Here is a 19061-nt window from a genome sequence, read left to right as displayed (position 1 = left end):
TTGATTCTTCAAATAGTCAGCAGATTTTAATTTAAAATTTTGTGTAATTAAGGTTCTGCAGGAAAGAGGAAAGATCTGTTATCTCCCCTGATAAATCCTTTGAGAAGAACATCTGGTGAGTTGGATTCCCATCTCTAGGTTTTGGTTTCTTTCTTTTTCTTTTCTTTTCCTTTTTTTTTTTTTTTTTGGTCTTTTTAGGGCCACATCTGAGGTTCCCAGGCTAAGGGTCGAATTGGAGCTGTAGCTTCCGGCCGCAGCCACAGCAACACAGGATCCAAACTAAGTCTGTGACCTATACCACAGCACACGGCAAGGCCAGATCCTTAACCCAATGAGCAAGGCCAGGGATTGAACTCGAGTTCTCATGGATACTAGTCGGGTTCATTAACCACTGAGCCACGACAGGAACTCCCCAAGGTTTTGGTTTCTTGATTCAGGGAATTATATGACTCACAAGAAGATTGACAATTTAAGGTCTGATTGCATAAGAACAATTAGCAGTCTGCTGATATTTCTGTTTTTCAGTTTCCAGAGTTACTCCTTTATTTTAACTAAGATGTTCTGCCTACATAAAACTATTTGCACCCATATGTTGATAATCATTGTGTAATCCCATTAAGCGATATGGTAAATTTGGATCCAATAAATGGGAAACCCATATTATTAGTTTCAACTTTTTTTTTTTGTCTTTTTAGGGCTGTAGCTGCAGCATGTGGCTTTGCTCAGTGGGTCAAGGACCCAGCGTTGCCGTGAGCTGTGGTATAGGTCACAGATGCAGCTTGGATCCTGTGCTGCTGTGGCTGTGGCGTAGACCAGCAGCTGCAGCTCTGATTTGACCCCTAGCCTGGGAACTTCATGTGCTGCAGGTGCAGCACACACAGACCCCAAAAAAGTGTTATATTTACAGTCTATTTCTTGACTCAAGGACTTGGCACTTATCTGATTTAAAAAAATGAATGCTAAAAGGGTTCACATGAATTGGTGAGGCAAGGCGTTCATACCACCCAACAGTCTGAGTCTATAAAAAGAAATATTGATGGTCCCCAAGGGGAAGATACAACAGCTGGACAGCCAGCTGACAGCCCAAGAAAGAAGTGTCAACTTGGGAATGACCACAGCCATGCAGAGGCTGCTCTGCTAAGGGAGTATCCCTCCCTCAAAGACAAAGAAGCTTAATAAGTAACAGGAGTGTGGTTGGAAGGGATATTCTGAGGCAAAATGTGGCCGGTGGAACTGGGGCAACTGCATTAGCAAATAACTGGTTTTATTTGGGTTTTTTCAGAAATGCTTTTCAAGTTTTAGAACTGCTGCTAAACTCAGTGCCTCTTCTTTTGAGCATCGCTTGCCCGGAAGCACACCAAATTATTCTAAGTCATCCCTGGAAGGTCCTTGGAGGTCTCCTCTTACAGTCTGGCTCCTCTCAAAATTAATCCGTGGTCAGAATTCCACTGTGTGGGCCGTGATCACAAGCTGGGAGCCCTGTCGTGTAGACACCCCGCACATCAAATTCATCAAAACTTACTGAACACCTGTGGATAATTAGAACCGTCTTCTGTCCTAAGACTGAAGAGCCTAGACTTTCTTCTCCAGCAAAATGTAATAAGGGACACAACCTTGCCACCAGGGTGTTGTCAGAGAAGGTCAAGGGGCGAGCCCAGACTTTCAACCTACTGGGTGGTAACGAGCCTATCCCCTACACCCCCCACCGTGTCAGTGGAAGCCATGTGGGGAGCCTGGACTTCACCCCCACCCCCAGTAACACCCCTCACTGGGGTGGTATCTGGAGGCCCAATGGAGAGTCAGGGCTTTTGCCACCACTCAGCAGTAAGAAGGTCACGGCCCCCACAGTCAGTGGAGGCCACGTGGGGAGCAGTAACAAGGCAACCAGCTAAGTGGTATCAGCAGAGTCCCAGTGAGGAGCCTAAATTTTGAAATTGCAATATTATTTATTATGGGAGAGGCTTCATGGCCTCAGCTGATGAGCACAGAGGCCTGATGATGGGAGGAGGTGGGGATATCCTGACTCCTATTTTCTCAGTGTGAGCCTGTCCCACTATCTTATAAGACCGCATTCTTGTAGCTGGAACAGCCTTAAACGAGAGCCACAACTAGAAAAATGCTTCCCATTGTAACCTGGGCTTTAAGACCCATCTGCCTTGGGAAGGTCATTGTCAGCATCTCAGCCTCCTACTTCTCCAGCTGGGTCATCCATTTACCAGATCCAACATTTACCAAGTCCCAAATCAATGCCTATTGATGCCATGGAGTTGGGATGTTATTTGAGCGTGATAGAAACCCCTGGAGGGTTTTAAGTGGAGGCTGTTAAATGTGACTTATACTTTTTAAATTTCTCTCCTTTCGAGCATGGTGGACAATGGATTTGAGGAAAGGGGGAGAGATAAGCAAGAGCAGTAATCAGGTAACACACAAGGGAGGCTTGAACAGGTTGACAGAAACAGTGGGAAGAGATCAGATGTGAGGCACATTTTTATGGCAGAGCCAGAAGGACCTACTGTTGGACTGAATGAGAATGGTGAGTGAGAGTGAAGAACCCTGTGTTTCTAGTCAAAGCAGCTGGGTGGGTGGAGAAACCATTAACTAAGCTGGGAAAGGCTGAGGGAGGAGAGGGATTGGAGGGGAGGAAGGAATTGTCGTAGACATATTAGGGCTGAAATGTCTGTTGAACATGCACATGTTCACAGAAATTAAACACCAGTTGGCAGTGCTCTCACCTTCTCACTGTCTAATCTAGAATCCAGAAGCATCTGTGCACACCTCCCTGTCACTTCCCACTGCCATGGGGGAAGCTCCAGATGACAAAGGCCAATCCTTCCATTTCCATTCTTTCCTCTACCTCTTTTCACCTACTTGGAACTTGCCTTGTGAAAAAGTTCTCCTCTCTCCATCTTTGGAACACTAGGCTCTGCTGGCTTTACTCTAACCCCCGGAGCCATCTTTCTAAGTTCCTTTTGTTGGCTTCCTCTCCTGGGTCTCCAAACTTCCTTCTCTTCTCCATCCACACCCCAACCTAGCAATATCATCCCGTTTTGTAACGTCAAATGTCACTAACACCCTGATGACACTCCAATTTTTATCTCTATCCCCAGCTTTCCACCCTGAACTGCAGATCCTAATTGACATCTCACCTCCAATGGTTTGGGGAAGAAGAAGGAAGTGGAAGAGAATTTGATGCAAGAGGGGATGTATGACTCTGATGACTCTGGGAGGGACAAGTTCACCAGAGCTGGGAAGCAAGGTTAGACATAATTTCCATTTGATGTTTCAAATGAAGCCAGTCTTTCCTACTTTGCAATTTTCTCCAGATTTTCAGGGCTAGGAACGAAGAAGGCATATGATTGGGTTTAACCAAGCTTGGGGTTTTCAAGTAGAGTATTGCTGTTATGATTACTGCATGACAAATCTTCCAAAATCTAGTGGCTTAAAAGAAGAATGATTTTTGTTATGTTTCACAGTCAGGAATTCAGGCAGGGCTCAGCTGGTTGGTTCTTCTTCTCTTCGGGGCATGACAGAGGTCACTCAGTGGTACTCAGCTAGCAAAGAGGCTGGTCTGGATCATCCAAGACCACTTCTTTTATATGGCTGGCAACTTGGTGGGGCATCTGGAAGGCTGAGTCCACAGGAACTGCCTATTCAAGAGCCTACACATGATCTTTCCAGCACGGAAGTTTCAGGGTCATTGGACTCCTTATTTGGTTGGCTTTCTCAGAGTAAGGATCCCAAAAGAAGCAAGGTGCAGCTGCAAGGCCATTTCTAAGCTACTTTTAGAATCCACTCAGTACTTCTACTGCATCCTTTTAGTTACAGTCAAGCCATGAGCCCATCCAGATTCAAGGGCAGGGAATGAGATGCCAGCTCTCAGTTGGCAATGACAAGGTCACATTGAAGAAGAGCAGGTGGAAGGGTTACATGGACTAGAAAATACAGTCTGCCTCACAGAGTATTCCAAAGGGATGCTCTCACAGAGCAAGGAAGGGAATGGCTATACATAAACCACGAAATCTAAGTAGGTAATGAGTTAAATAAACCCCTGAGCAGCCTTTAGGTAGAACGTATATAGGGTGTGATGGAAGTATGTTAACAGCAAGAAGCCTGGAATGCTTGTCAGAGAATGGGATGTTTGAAAATGAGATTTAGGAGTTCCCACTGTGGCTCAGCAGAGATGAAGCCAACTAGTATTCATGAAGATGCAAGTTCAATCTCTGGCCCTGCTCAGTGGGTTAAGGATCCGGCGTTGCTGTGAGCTGTGGTATAGATTGCAGGTAGGGCTCAGATCCCGCGTTGCCGTGGCTGTGGCATAGGCTGGTAGCTGAAGTTTTGATGCAACCGCCTATATGCCATGGATGCAGCCCTAAAAAGCAAAAAAAAAAAAGCATTTAAATAAAACAATTTCTACATAGGGCAAGATCCAGGGTGTGACCTTGGAAGGGGGATAAATGGGAGGAAAAAAGAGGGAGGGCAGTTAATGGTGAAATGTCAAGGTCGAATAGGCAAGGAGTCAGATGAGTCAGACGGGTCATCCACATGGATACTGAAGTCCCTAAGGAAGGGCAAGGGTTGAGGTGGAGGGGAAGGTTATGGGCCCCCATTTGTACCCAGGAGGAACTGGAAAGTCAGTCCCAGGAATCCCAACATCACTGTAGGGTCGAGCCAGAGGGGCACGGCTGTATGGCTTGATCTTGAAAGGAGCAGGGATCTTGGCAGGAAGGGAGACAGAGACATCAAGAGGCAGAAACAGTGGATAAGGAGGCCACGGACTCCACTTCTCCCGCTGAGGGCCCCGAAGGTAGCCGCACAGCACAGCGCTTTGTGGCAAGCCAGCCGCCCCAAAGTCCAGACACCAGGACAACTTTCTTTTTTTTTTTTTTTTGTCGTTGTAGTTGTTGTTGCTGTTGCTATTTTTTGGGCCGCTCCCGTGGCATATGGAGGTTCCCAGGCTAGGGGTTGAATCGGAGCTGTAGCCACCGGCCTACACCAGAGCCACAGCATCGCGGGATCCGAGCCTCGTCTGCAACCTACACCACAGCTCACGGCAACGCCAGATCGTTAACCCACTGAGCAAGGGCAGGGACCGAACCCGCAACCTCATGGTTCCTAGTCAGATTCGTTAACCACTGTGCCACGACGGGAACTCCTTTCTTTCTTTTTTTTTTTTTTTTTTTTTTAGGACAACTTTCAAAGGGAACTGGGGATGCAGCAGAATCCACTCATCCCAGACCAAGAGCTCCCCAGAGTGTGAGGGAGAGGAGCCTGGGAGCAGTGGAGGTGGAGGATGACTGAGGAGGCCAAGGTGCTCGAGGTAAACAGAGTTCGAGGCCTGCTAGGGGTCTGGAAGGAAGATGAGCAAATCAGACACGTGACCCTGAATGCTCTCCTCTGAGGAATTGTGCTTTGGGGAGAGCTTCTGTGCAAGGTCACATAGGGGCACACATGGTACAGTGGGGGTGATGGGGTTCGGGTCACCGCCCTAGGTTTCGCTCCAAGGAGCAAGGCAAAGCTGTTCCTCCCACTGAGAAGAGTCACCCCTCCCTCCAGGCGAGGAGACCCCAACCTTGAGGCTCCTCGGAGTCAGCTCCAGGTAGGGGAGCAAACCCAGGAGAACGACTAGGCGCTTCCACTCAGCTGTAGCTGGTTTGCTCTGAAAACATCCAAAAGCCAACATGTCATGCTTCAGCAAGGATTGATTTCATTCCTAAGATGCTCCTTTTTTATATCTGTACCAGAGATTCATGCTCCATCAAAGATGATGTTGGCCATATTTCTTATAAGAATTTTTGGCCATATTTCTTATAAAAATAAGCCTGGCATCATTTTGCGAAGCAAACATCCATGCCCTTTGGCTGCCCTGTTAGATCATAAAGTGTCTTTTTTTTTTTCCCCTAATTTCTCTTTCTGCTCTTTCATTGTTAGTGTATAGAAATGCCGTCGATTTCTGTGTATTAATTTTGTATCCTGCAACTTTGCCAAATTTGTGGATGAACTCTAATGGTTTTCTGGTAGAGTCTTTAGGATTCTCTAGGTATAGTATCATGTCATCTGCAAATAGTGATAGTTTTACTTTTTCCTTTCCAGCTTGGATTCCTTTTATTTCTTTTACTTCTCTAATTGCTGTGGCTAGGACTTCCAGAACTATGTTGAAGAGTAGTGGTGAGAGCGGACATCCTTGTCTTGTTCCTGATCTCAGTGGGAATTCTTTCAGCTTTTTACCATTGAGAATGATGTTTGCTGTGGGTTTGTCATATATGGCCTTTATTATGTTAAGGTAGGTTCCTGCTGTGCCCAGTTTCTGAAGGGTTTTTATCAGGAATGGGTGTTGGATTTTGTCAAAGGCTTTTTCCGCATAAAGTGTCTTCTTATAAACTGTCTGTTCATTCCTTCAACAAATGCTTGATAATGTGTACCTACTATGTGCAGGCTCTGTCCTGAGCCTTGGGGATACTGCAGTAAACAAAATGGGAAGAAGAAAAAAAAAAACTAAAATAGACTTTTAAGTTTTGCCCCAGTAGAGTTTATATCCTAATGGGAAAAGACAAAAAGTCCTACAAAATAAAATTTAAAAATAGCAGATAACAAGTGCAAAGGAGAAAAACAATGAGTCAGGAATACTGGTGCTGGTGCAGGCTGTTTGGGGAAGGCTTTAGTGAGGAGGAGGCTGCAGAGAGAAGCCTGAAGATTTGCCCAAACCACCTCTGTAGAGCCCCTAGGTTTCTGACCCGGCTCTGCCTGAGGGGAGAAGTGTCCACCTGCCCAGCCCCCCTTGCCTTCTGGAATTTCCTGGGTGGAGTAGCAAATGCCCTCTGGGTTATGGAATTACCACCTCAGCCTTCTCTCCTGCCCCAGGGTCCTGCTTCTCCCACCTACCCCACTTTCTACGTGTCCACAGCCCTTGTGACCCCTGGGGCCACCACACAGTTCTTGTACCTGATGTTTGAGCACAGAGTCTCTGCAAGGTGAGTGAGAGAGGAAATCCTTCTTCTTCCAGGCCTAAAGGTGCGTGCGCTGCATCATCTCTGCGACAGCGCCCTCCCCCGGCCTGCGGGACCTCCCTGCAGAAGCTTCCTTCTGTGACTAGCACCCATTCTCTCATATTTTTTCAGGGTCTCTCATCTTCCCTTCTTTTCACTCCTCTGATGATGCGCCTTGCCCTTCTCTCTGTCTCTCATAGACAACTGCTTGGTTTTGGCCAAAGGGGGTGATGACGAATACTGATTCTGCTTATTGGCTACCTTCCTTTCTGACATGTTGGGTAAGTCATTTCGACCCTATTCTGTTCCACCCAGCTGGAAAGCTGAAAGGATGAGCAACACTTCCCTACAGACCAGAAATAACATCAGTTCCAAGCAGAACCCTCCTGGACCAATATAGTTTACCAAGAAGAAAGCCCTTCAGTTGCCAAAAAGAGCATCTTGTGTCAATCACTGACGTGAAAGGGCTGCCTCATGCAGACTGGACTGCATGTTTAGGGAGAAGGAAAACCACCAGAAAGAAATGAGAACATGTCCGAGGGAGCAAGAAAAGCTCTTAGGGAGCCAAGCTGAAATAGAGAGTGTGTGTGAGAGAGAAAAGAGAGAGAAGCAGTATAGTCACGGAAGCAAAAAGAAGGAAAGATGAAAAGATGAAAGACTTTTTTTTTTTTTTTTTGCTTTTTAGGACCGTACCTGCAGCGTGTGGAGGTTCCCAGGCTAGGGGTCCAATCGGAGCTACAGCTACCAGCCTACACTACAGCCACAGCAACACTGGATCTGAACCATGTCTGCCACCTACACCACAGCTCATGACAACACCAGATCCTTAACCCACGGAGCAAGGCCAGGGATCGAACCCACGACCTCATTGTTCCTAGTCAGATTCATTTCCTATGCACCACGACAGGAACTCCCAGGATGAATGACCTTGAACCAACACAAGGAAATGGAAGGTAATAACCAAAGGAAACTGAAGAAAAAACTAAAAGGAAGTTGGGAAATACGTGCATAACAGTTCTTTGCCTTCAGCAATTGAACCACATAACATGTAGAGCAAATCTTACTAGTTGCTACTAACAACAGTTCACGAAGAGAGTTTCCTATTTGGGTTTATTTGTTTAATAGCTCAGTTTCAATCCCAAAGAAATATGTTTAGGTAAAGCATGAAAAGTGCCAAATAGTGGCTATAGCATGTGACCGGCTATGTTCTTTAGCCCATATATAGACATATGTATTTACACACACATGTGTGCACATGTGTCTGTGTGGGGATCCTCTCTGGGAAGAGAGAAAGGCAACTGATAACAGAGGTTGGTTAGGGACAAGATCAGGAGGGTAACTTACAATTCATTGTTTATCCTTATAAAGAGTGCATATGTGTCTTTTTGATATTATACATATTACCTATTAAATCAGCTATACTTAAAAAAAATAGAGACGCACAAAAAATAGAGATAAAATATTTTAAGCCCCTAAGCCCCTGAAAGAACTCATGGATAGTTTCTTTTTTTCTTTCTTTCTTTGTCTTTTTCCTTTCTTTCCATTTTTTTTTTTTTTTTTTTTTTTTTTTTTTTTTTTTTTTGCAGCCATACCTGTGACATATGGAAGTTCCCAGGCTAGGGGTGGAATCGGAGTTGCAGCTGCCGGCCTACACCACAGCCACACTGCTGTTGGCCACATCTGCCATGTACGCCACAGCTTGCAGCAATGCTGGATCCTTAACCCACTGAGCAAGGCCAGGGATCGAGGCCTGCATCCTCTCAGGGACTATGTTGGGTTCTTAACCTACTGAGCCACCATGGGAATTCTAATATTTTCTGAGCTTCTTACAAAGATAAAAATATGTGTGGATTGAGGGGGGTGTAATCGACAAAGTAAATCTCCTTCAAACCCCTACATCTCCCACCTTACCTCCAAATCTCCCAGAATGAGCCACGTGATGAGAGAGTAGGAGACCACAAGTGGATCAACCCCAGCCTTCCTCCTTTGCCCCCTCGGGGACAAACCTTGGCTTATAGATGTATTATATAAAATAAAGTGATCTGCTCAAATGTGAATTTACTCAGGGTTTGGGCATGTCCTCTGAAAGAAGAAAGCATTCACCATCTACAAAAAGCATCTGCACAAAGTACAATTGCACCTATTTTTTTTTTTTTTTTTTTTATGGCCATACCCACGGCGTCTGGAAGTTCCCAGGCTGGGGGTCTAATCGGATCTGCAACTGCCAGCCTACACCACAGCTCACGGCAACACGGGATCCTTAACCCACTGAGCAAGGCCAGGGATCGAACCCACAACCTCATGGTTCCTAGTCAGATTCATTTCCGCTGTACTACGACAGGAACTCCCTGTGCCTATTTTTTCCAATGTATCTAATTATGGTTTCTTCATGTCTCATCTCAAACATGATGAAAATTAAAATGCCCTAAACCCTATGATCCAGACAGCTACCAGGGACTCTTTGTCCATCCCTATCTTTATTTCTTGCTAGAGGCCACAGATCTAGTCCTCAAAATTGGCATTTTCTTTCTTCTCCACTAAACATGGCTCTGCACACACAAGAACGAGTGAAGAATTATAAGGTAGATTTCTCCCTAGCAGATTGATTCAAGCTAAGGGAGAAAATGAATAAGACCTTTGCTTCTGCACTAACCTGAATGTAACTTGTCACTCATCCTGGTCCCCTGGCTTGGACCACATCTGTCCTCTCACAGGCCCCACTAATACCTTACAAGATTGTGTTAGCCAGGCCACCCCCAAGAGGCAGCCTTTCTGCAAATCCCTGCCCAGCACTTAGCATCCAATCACCTCTTCCAAACTTGTCTCAACATCTCCCTTCCATAGTTTGCTGCTTGTAGACAAACCAAAGACACAAAAGGCTGAGTTGAGACAAGCAAATAACAAGGATGAAAATCACTAAATGTAAAATCGGTAACAATCAACAATGTGGCAACAAACTTTAAATACATGGTGTGCAGTAGCACACGGAGGGCTGATCCTTGTTTTGGGTTTTCTTACCACCGTTATTATTTTTGGTAAGCCTTGACTCCCATCATTTCTGGAAGGTTTTCTCTTGGCTGCACTGTCAGACAGATGGTCCCAGGATGTTCCCGCCAAGGGTGCCCCCGGGGGGACAGGCTCCCTGAACTGCCCAGTATTTCCACAGTGGGTGCCCTAAACAAGATTTATGGGAGGAGTTCCCACTGTGGCTCAGCAGGTTAAGAACCTGACTAGTATCCATGAGGATGTGGATTCGATCCCTGACCTTGCTCAGTGGGTTAAGGAGCCTGAGTCGCCGAGGCTGTGGCATAGGCCAGCAGCTGCAGCTCCTGTTCGATCCCTAGCCTGGGAACTCCAAAGGCTGCAGGTGCAGCCAAAAAAGAAAAAATACATATTTGTGGGAATCTTGAAGCTATACCTCTGAAGGAACTTGGCTACTTTCCACCCTTGAAGATTCCTTTTCTTCATGCCCATGTGCAAGACACCAGAGTGGCTTAACCAAAGCAATGGTAATTTAGCCCAAATCCCAGGCAAGGCAAGCTGGGCAGCCAACAGGAACCGTAAAATGATCCCTTAAAATTATCTAAATTGTGAATGGCAGCCGCTCCCCCACCCCCACCTGGGTGTCCTTGAGGGCTTCTGCAAAGAAAAGCCATTAGTACAAGAGTTTTCCTCCACCTCAGACCCAGGTTCCCAGATAACTTTGTGGCATCAATCACAGATGGACCAATATCCACCACCTACCTGCTACCTGCTATTAGTCCCCTGTTATACTATTGACGTTAGACCACCTCCCCAGTCAGGCCATTTTTAAACTTTCACCTGGATTATTACAACACATTTCTAATTGGTCCACTGGCCTGGGCCATGTCTGCACTCCAAGAGACTCCACTAATACCTTATAGGCCTGATTTAGCCAGGCCACCCCCAATAGGTAGCCTTTCTGTAAATCCCTGCCTGGTACTTACCCTCAAATCACTCCTTCCAGAGTCATCTCCCTCAAGCCACAGACTTTTTTTTTTTTTGAAACACCTTCTCTCCTCTTTGACCCCTGACTATTTATTTTATGTGCCATTTACCTGGTAACTAATCCAATATTACCTTGTGACAGCTTTTGGGTTATTTGTTTTGTTTTGTTTTGTTTTGTTTGTCTTTCTAAGGCTGCACCCGCAGCATATGGAGGTTCCCAGGCTAGGGGTCCAATCAGAGCTGTAGCCGCCAGCCTACACCACAGCCATAGCAACTCGGGATCCGAGCCGCATCTGTGACCTACACCACAGCTCATGGCAACGATGGATCCTTAACCCACTGAGCGAGGCCAGAGACTGAACTTGCATCCTCATGGATGCCAGTCGGGTTCGTTAACCACTAAGCCATGATTGGAACTTCTATTAACCATTTTTTTAAATTGAGGTATAGTTAACTTACAATGTGTTAGGTCCAGATATACAGCAAAGTAATTAGATAGATAGATAGATAGATATACATATATATACACACATACATATATATGTGTGTGTGTTTTATATATATATTCTTTTTCAGATTATTTTCTGAATAAAATATAGGTTATTACAAAATATTGAATATAGTTCCCAGTGGTATACAGTAGGTCCTTATTGTTTATCTATTTTATATACAGTCATATGTGTATATTAATCCCCAACTCCTAATTTATGTTCTCTTGCCCCACTGCTCTCCTCTTTGGTAACCACAACTTTTTTTTCCAGGTCTGTGAGTCTATTTTTTTTAACTTGTGTAAATAAAGTCATCTGTATCTTTTTCTAGATTCCATGTACCAAGTGCTATCACATGGTATTTGTCTTTCTGCATCTGACTCACTTCATTTAGTATGAAATTCTCTAATTCCATCCATGTTGCTGCAAATGGTATTACTTCATTCTATTTTATGGCTGAGTAATATTCCATTGTATATAAATACCACGTTTTTCTTCATTCATTGTTGATGGACATTTTGATTGCTTCCAGATCTTGGCTATTGGAAGTAGTCCTGCAATGAATATTGGAAGATTATACCTTCCTAAGAACTTGTCCATTTCTTCCAGGTTGCCTGTTTTATTGGAATATATTTACTTTTAGTAGTCACTTATGATCCTTTGTATTTCTGTGGCATCAGTTGTAACCTCCTGAGATTTGGGCCCTCTCCCTTTTTTTATGATGAGTCTGGCTAAAGGTTTATCAACTTTGTTTATCTTTTCAAAGAACCAGCTTTAGTTTCATTGACCTTTTCTATTGATATTTTTAGTCCATATCTCATTTGTTTATGCTCTGATCTTTATGATTTATTTCTTTCTACAAATTTTGGATTTTGTTTGATCTTCTTTCTCTAGTTGCTTTAGGCATAAGGCTAGGTTGTCTATTTGAAATCTTTCTTGTTGCCTGAGGTAAACTTGTATCGCTATAAACTCCTGTCTTAGAACAGCTTGTGCCGAGTCCCATAGGTTTTGGATCACAGTGTTTTTGTTTTCATTTGTCTCTAGGTATTTTTTTTTATTTCCTCTTTGATTTCTGCATTGGTTGTTTAGTAGTATATTGTTTAGCCTCCACATGTTTTCGGTTTTTTGTTATTTTTTCCTTATAGTTGGTTTCTAGCCTCATAACATTGTGTTAAGAGAAGATGTTTGATATGATTTCAGTGTTCTTAAACTTATCAAGGCTTGCTTTGTAGCCCAGCATATAGTCTATCCTAGAGACAGTTTCATGTGCATTTAAAGTGAATATATATTCTGCTTCTTTCTGATGCAATGTTCAATAATATTAATTAAGTCCATCTGGTCTGATGTGTCACCCAAGGGCCAGGGGCAGCTGGTCCCAGGGTAGTATCTGGCCTGCATTTGGTCTGCACTTGGTCTGCAGGCTGTGGGACTGTAGTTTTCCGGCTTCTGGGGCCTACCCCATGGTGGGTGAAGCTGGGTCTTGGCCCTCTGGTGGGCAGAGCCATGTCTAAAGGTAGATGTGGGCTCAGGAAGTCTTTAGGCAGCCTGTCTGCTGATGGGTGGGACTATGTCCCCACCCAGTTTGTTGTCTGACCTGAGGCGTCCAATCACTGGAGCTGACAGGCTGTTGGGTGGGGCCCAGTCTTGGTGTCAAGGCATCAGCCTCCAGGAGAGCACAAACTGATGAATGCTTCCTGAGTTCTTCTGCCACTAGGGTCTATGTCCCCAGGGTGATTCACAGCCACCCCCGTCTCCCAAGGAGACCCCTGAAAACCAGCAGGTAGGTGTGGCTCAGGTTCCTATCAAATTACTGTTTTGCCATTGGTCCTGGTGTGCATGAGATTTCATGTGCACCCTTTAAGAGTGAAGTCTGTACTCCCCCCAGTCCTGTGAAGCTCCTGCAGTCAAGGTCCATTGTCCTTCAAAGCCAAATTCCCTAGTGGGTCTCCTTCCCAGCTTCAGACCCCCAGGCCATAGGGCCTGACATGGGGTGCAGAACTCTCACTCCTGTGGTAGAAGCTCTGTAGTATAATTATTTCCCAGTTTGTGAGTTGCCTAACCAGGAGGTGTGGGATTTGATTATATCACAAGTCTGCCCCTCCTACCAGTCTTGTGGTTTCTTTTTTGTGTCTTTGGTTGTAGAAGATCCTTTCTTATAGGTTTCAGTCTTTTTCAACAATGGCTATTCTGCAGATCACTGTGATCTTGGTGTGCTCATGAGAGGAGGTTAGCTTAGGGTCCTTCTACCCTGCCCTCTTGGCCGCCTCTTCCAAGCTACAAACTTTTGAGCTGAGACCTAAAAGGTCAAAAAGAGTCAATTAAGCAGAGAGCTAGCAAGGGCATTCCAGGCACTAGAGAAAGTATGTGCAAAGTCCCTGGGGCTAGACAGTTTGGGCAAGATCAACAAACTGCTAGAAGCCAGTATGGTTGGAAGATAGTTTTTAAAAAGGGGTGGGGGTGTAGCAGTTCAGTGTGGGATGGAGATGAGAGCCAGAGTTACCTCTTTGTCACTGAAGGGCTCCTAGCCCAAGGCTGAAATAGACTAGGTCATGTTGGAAGATCCCAATGACCACTGCCTGGGGATCAGATCTGGACAGGGTAGGGATGGAACAAGAGTAGAATTAAGAGCTACTGTAACAGTCTGAGGTGAAGGAATGGAGGCTCAATGAGCCTGGTGACCATGAAGGCAAAGAGAAGTGAACAGACTCAAGATATACATTTGGAGGAAGATTGGAAAGGATTTGCTGGTGGAACAGATGCTTGAAGGGTAAATTAGGTTGAGGAAAGAGAAGGAGGAAAGGAAGATTGATGTCCAGGTTTCTGCCTTGAGCAGGAAGAGGGTGGCAAGTTTTACTGAAATTGTGAAAACTGGTGGAGAACTGAGTCGTAGAATAAAAATCGTCATTTTTGTTTTGAATTGGACATTTGAGATGCTCAGGAAATATCTAAATGGAGACATCCTGGAGGCAGTTGGTTGAGTGCGACTGGAGCTGGAGTTCTGTGGAAATGTCTGGCCTGGAGATAGATACCTGGAAGCTGTCAGCGCAGATGGTCTTTCTGGCCATGGGAGCGAGTGCGAGCAACTTGTGGGCTTGAACAGCAGAACCTTATGCAGATGCCCTGCTCACAACTGAAGTTGCTGCTCTACTGCCCTGCTGAAAAGGCTCATCGAAATCCCCCTTTCTCTTACCTAATCACTGAGAAATTTTACAAGCTGTCATCTCCAACATGCTCCAAGCTTCCTAAACGGATGTGAACAAAGATTGATTCTGAAATCCAAAGTACAAGAAAAGCCTGGTGATAATGGGAAGGGTCCTAGCTTACAAACCCAAAATGGTTCCCAGTTGTTGGCATGATTTCCAGCCCCTTCTGCCCACACAGGAGCTGCTACAGTGGCCAATCAAAGAGGACCGGCCAGATCCGGCCAGGGGAAAATCGGATTAACTGTCTAATAGCATCTGATAGCAGCAACCGAACTTCCTACCCCTCCTCCAAAAAAATCTCTCCACACCCCCAACCCTCAGAAGAGACACTGCCTTACAATCGCCAGCAAGCTAGGAAGAGGCCTTGGCTGAAAGGACGTGCTGAAAGCCAGCCGAGAGAGATTGATGTGGGGAGCTGGGCTGCCTGAGGCATGTGTTCACCATCTGTCAGGCGGAGGAGCCCTGCCAGCCCTACATGGTAATTCAGTCTAAAAAGAATATTCTGGAGTTTGACACCCTGGGCAGCCTCGGCCAAGACGGTTGGGCTCTGGGGTCCAGATGGGATGGAGGGGCCCCCTCTCCTGAGGGAGATGCCTCGGGAGGGCTGGGCCACCCAGGGTATGCAGGGGGGGGCTCTCCAGGGCTGGGAGGAGAGTGTGGCTCAGTCCAGGCTGGGTGGGCCTAGGCCTGAGCTGGGACATTCATGTGTGGCTCGGCTTCAAAGACAAGGGTGGAACCAAAAAATATGTTCTTCACACATTATCCCTGCCCCTTATGATCCGTCAGGGAACAGCGATGCCAGACTCGCAGGGGGCCTCCTTCAACACAATATTCAACTTTGGACTTTTCCTGAAAACTTGCATTGATAGATAAATCCAATCCAGTGATTTCAGGCCTGAGACCAAGAATGGACAGAAAACCCCTTTTCAGTGACGGCACCTGCCGGCTCCATGGAGTATTCTGGTTTCTCTCCCTACAGTGACCCTCCCCTAGGAAGAGTTAGGTATGTTCTTCCCAGAGAATGCAGGAATGGCCAAGTGCTCAATGAAAGGCTGGCAGAAATGAAAGGTGCCAGCTCCAAGAGTTCCCGTTGTGGTTCAGTGGGTTAAGAACCCAACTAGAGGAGTTCCCAATGGTGGTGCAGTGGTAAACAACACAACTGGTATCCATGAGGACACAGGTTCCGTCCTTGGCCTCACTCAGTGGGTTAAGGATCTGGCATTGCCATGAGCTGTGGTGTAGGTCACAGACACGGCTCGGATCCCACATTGCTGTGGCTGTGGCATAGGCCGGCGGCTGCAGCTCTGATTCAGCCCCTAGCCTGGGAGCCTCCATATGCTGTGGGTGCAGCCCTAAAAAAGGCCAAAAAAAAAAAAAAGAACCTACTCGCCATGAGGATGAAGGTTCGATCCCTATGCCCACCCAGTGGGTTAAGGATCTGGCGATGTCCTGCCAGCAGGGTAAGTCCAGAATGCAGCTCAGATCCCGCGTGGCTGTGGCTGTGGTGTAAGCCTGCAGCTGCAGCTCCAATTGGACCCCCAGCCTGAGAGCTACTATATGCCATGAGTGTAGCCCTAAAAAAAAAAAAAAAAAAAAAGAAAAAAGAAAGAAATGAGCCAGCTCCAGGCAGCAGCATCCAAAGCCATATGTGGCTGACTGGGTCTCTCCTCCCTCTGTCAAACCAGCAAGTTCCAGACAGAGGTGGTCCTTAAGCCTGACGCCCAGAGCCCCGCTAACATGGAGCAGCGCGGCAGCCAGCCTGCAATAACGCTATGATGTGGGTGAGGAATCAGCCTTTTTTTAAACCACTGAGAGTTGGGGTTTGATTGTGCAGCAAAACCCCATGAATCCTGATCCATACGCGCTCTAGCCCACACCACCACCACGCCCTTCACACACTGCGGAGGGCTCAGAAGTTTCATGGCAGTGGGAAAAATTCCTTTGCAGTAGTAAATTTTGGAGCAAGAATTGGAGGAGATTTAATTAAAGCCTATCACACAGTAGGTTTTCACAGCTTAGAACAGCAGCGGGCCTGGAACCATAAGAAGGTTGCTTAAGACGCATTATATTTGTGAGAGAAAAAGCTGGCGACCCAGCCAAAAAAGTCTCCTATCTCCCCACAAATGCTACCATGGTGTAAGGGTGTAAGAAACGGCATTTTAGGACAAGGAGAGGGTGTTGAGTAAAATGTACCTGTGGGTTATTTAAGCATCTCTTTTATTTGTTTATTTATTTACTGATTGATTGATTTTGCTTTTTAGAGCTGCACCTGCGGCATATGGAGGTTCCCAGGCTAGGAGTTAAATTGGAGCTATAGCCACCGGCCTACACCACAGCCCCAGCAACTCAGGATCCGAGCCATGTCTGCGACTGGATGCCACAGCTCACAACAATGCTGGACCCCCGACCCACTGAGCAAGGCCAAGCAAGGATTGAACCTGCATCCTCATGGATACTAGTCAGATTCGTTTCCACTGCGCCGCAACAGGAACTCCCTAATCATCTCGTCCTTACACACATGTGGGCACTTTTTTGGCATCTGACCACATCTCTAATACTTTTATCATGGTGTGTGATTTAATCTTTGTGGCCATGGATTGGCAAAAATCAGACTTTCACAGTAGCCGCCTATTTTGTTTCATGAAGAAAAAAGAACCCTGCTCCCTTGGATCAACTCCAAGCTTCTTCGGGAGGCTTTTGGGTCTAAGAATTACCCGCACAACTCAGAGCCCCAGCTGAGACCCTTTAGACTTGCCTGCAGGAGTTCCCGTTGTGGCTCAGTGGTAACAAACCCAAGTAATATCCATGAGGATGTGGGTTCGATCCCTGGCCTCATTCAGTGGGTTAAGGATCCAGCATTGCCATGAGCTATGGTGTAGGTTGCAGATGTGGCTTGGATCCTGCTTTGCTGTGGCTGTGGTGTAGGCCGGCAGCTGCAGCTCCAATTCAACTCCTAGCCTGGGAACTTCCATATGCCACAAACTCAGCCCTAAAAAGTAAAAAAAAAAAAAAAGACTTGCCTGCAGCCAGACACGTCCCACTTGGTTACCAGGACATTTCTCATGCCGCTGCAAAAAGCCAAACATCTTTCTCATGAGCTGTTCCCCTGAGATGCCTGAGCTGGCACTCAGAACTGAACTTCACATTTTCTACTGTGTTGTCACCAAAAAAGTGGGCTCACCCCCTTTGAAGAGAGGCTCTGAACAACCTGCATCTGATTTAGTGTTCAGCCAACAACTCCACCCTCCGAACAGGTTGAAGTCATATGAATTGGGGGCACTCGTGCTGTTTATGCAAACACACGTGGCTGCATCCGTCAAATGGCCACACACCCTCTGCCACAAGGACAGGGATCTTCTGATGTGTTTCAGATGCCAGTCCAGGATACCTGGGGGGCTCCATCCCAGTGACAGCATTCTGTATCAGCGGCGAGGATAGCCTGGCCACAAAACTCTCATCGGGCAGTGCAAAGTTTTTATTTTTGCTTTCTTTTTTCTCCTTTTTTATTCCTTTCCTTCCTTCCCAGTATCTGCGTCTGAGGCCATCGTGTACCCTCCCGCTCACATCCTTGCCCAGACACAACCCCGCCGCCTCCTGCCTCTTGGAACTGCTCCCTGGTCTTGTTATTTTTCCCATGAATAAGCCTGAATTTCCCAGTAGAAAAAAATATGCACTGATATCAAAAGATAACGCTGTCTGGAGTCCCCGTTGCGCTGCAGCGGAAACGAATCCAACTAGCATCCATGAGGTTGCGGGTTCAATCCCTGGCCTCGCTCAGTGGGTCGGGGATCTGGCATTGCCATGAGCTGTGGTGTAGGTTGCGGAGTCTGTTCGGATCTCAAGTTGCTGTGGCTGTGATGTAGGCTGGCAGCTGCAGCTCCGATTCAACCCCTAGCCTGGGAACCTCCATATGCCAAGGATAGGGCCCTAAAAAGCAAAATAATAATAATAATAATAATAATAATAATGATGATGCTGTCTTTGAGTTAATATGCATATAAAAAGGAGTATATTATAAAGAAAAAGAGTGCCCTGTCACCACACTTAGAGTCACACTTCAGTCACACTTAGACTGAAGCACAAGTAAATGAAGAGAGAGAGAGGGAAGGAACTTCTGAAATACTCAGGGCACTGCCAGAACAGATGCAGACAGGTTTTTGAACGGTGGAAGCCTCCCCGAAAGGCTTGCTACAGCTCACACTAAGATGCTACAGCTGAGGCCTCCCTTGCTTATGTTATTGAAAATGACCTCAGGCCTCTGTTCTTCCCTCTGCACATTTGGTAGTGAAAGCTGTGAGGCTTTGTGAGTTTCAAGCCCGAGGCATCGTTTCACCCCCTCCCTCGGGTCCTCAGCTGCTTTGCTGAGGGACAGAACCATGAGTAGGGGCCAGCAGAAGGCACCTGTATGATGGGGCCTT

The sequence above is a fragment of the Phacochoerus africanus genome, chromosome 12, assembly GCF_016906955.1.
Source record: "Phacochoerus africanus isolate WHEZ1 chromosome 12, ROS_Pafr_v1, whole genome shotgun sequence".
NCBI classification, from domain to species: Eukaryota; Metazoa; Chordata; class Mammalia; order Artiodactyla; family Suidae; genus Phacochoerus; species Phacochoerus africanus.
The sequence above is the reverse complement of the archived record's forward strand: the minus strand, read 5'-3'. Positions refer to the sequence as shown.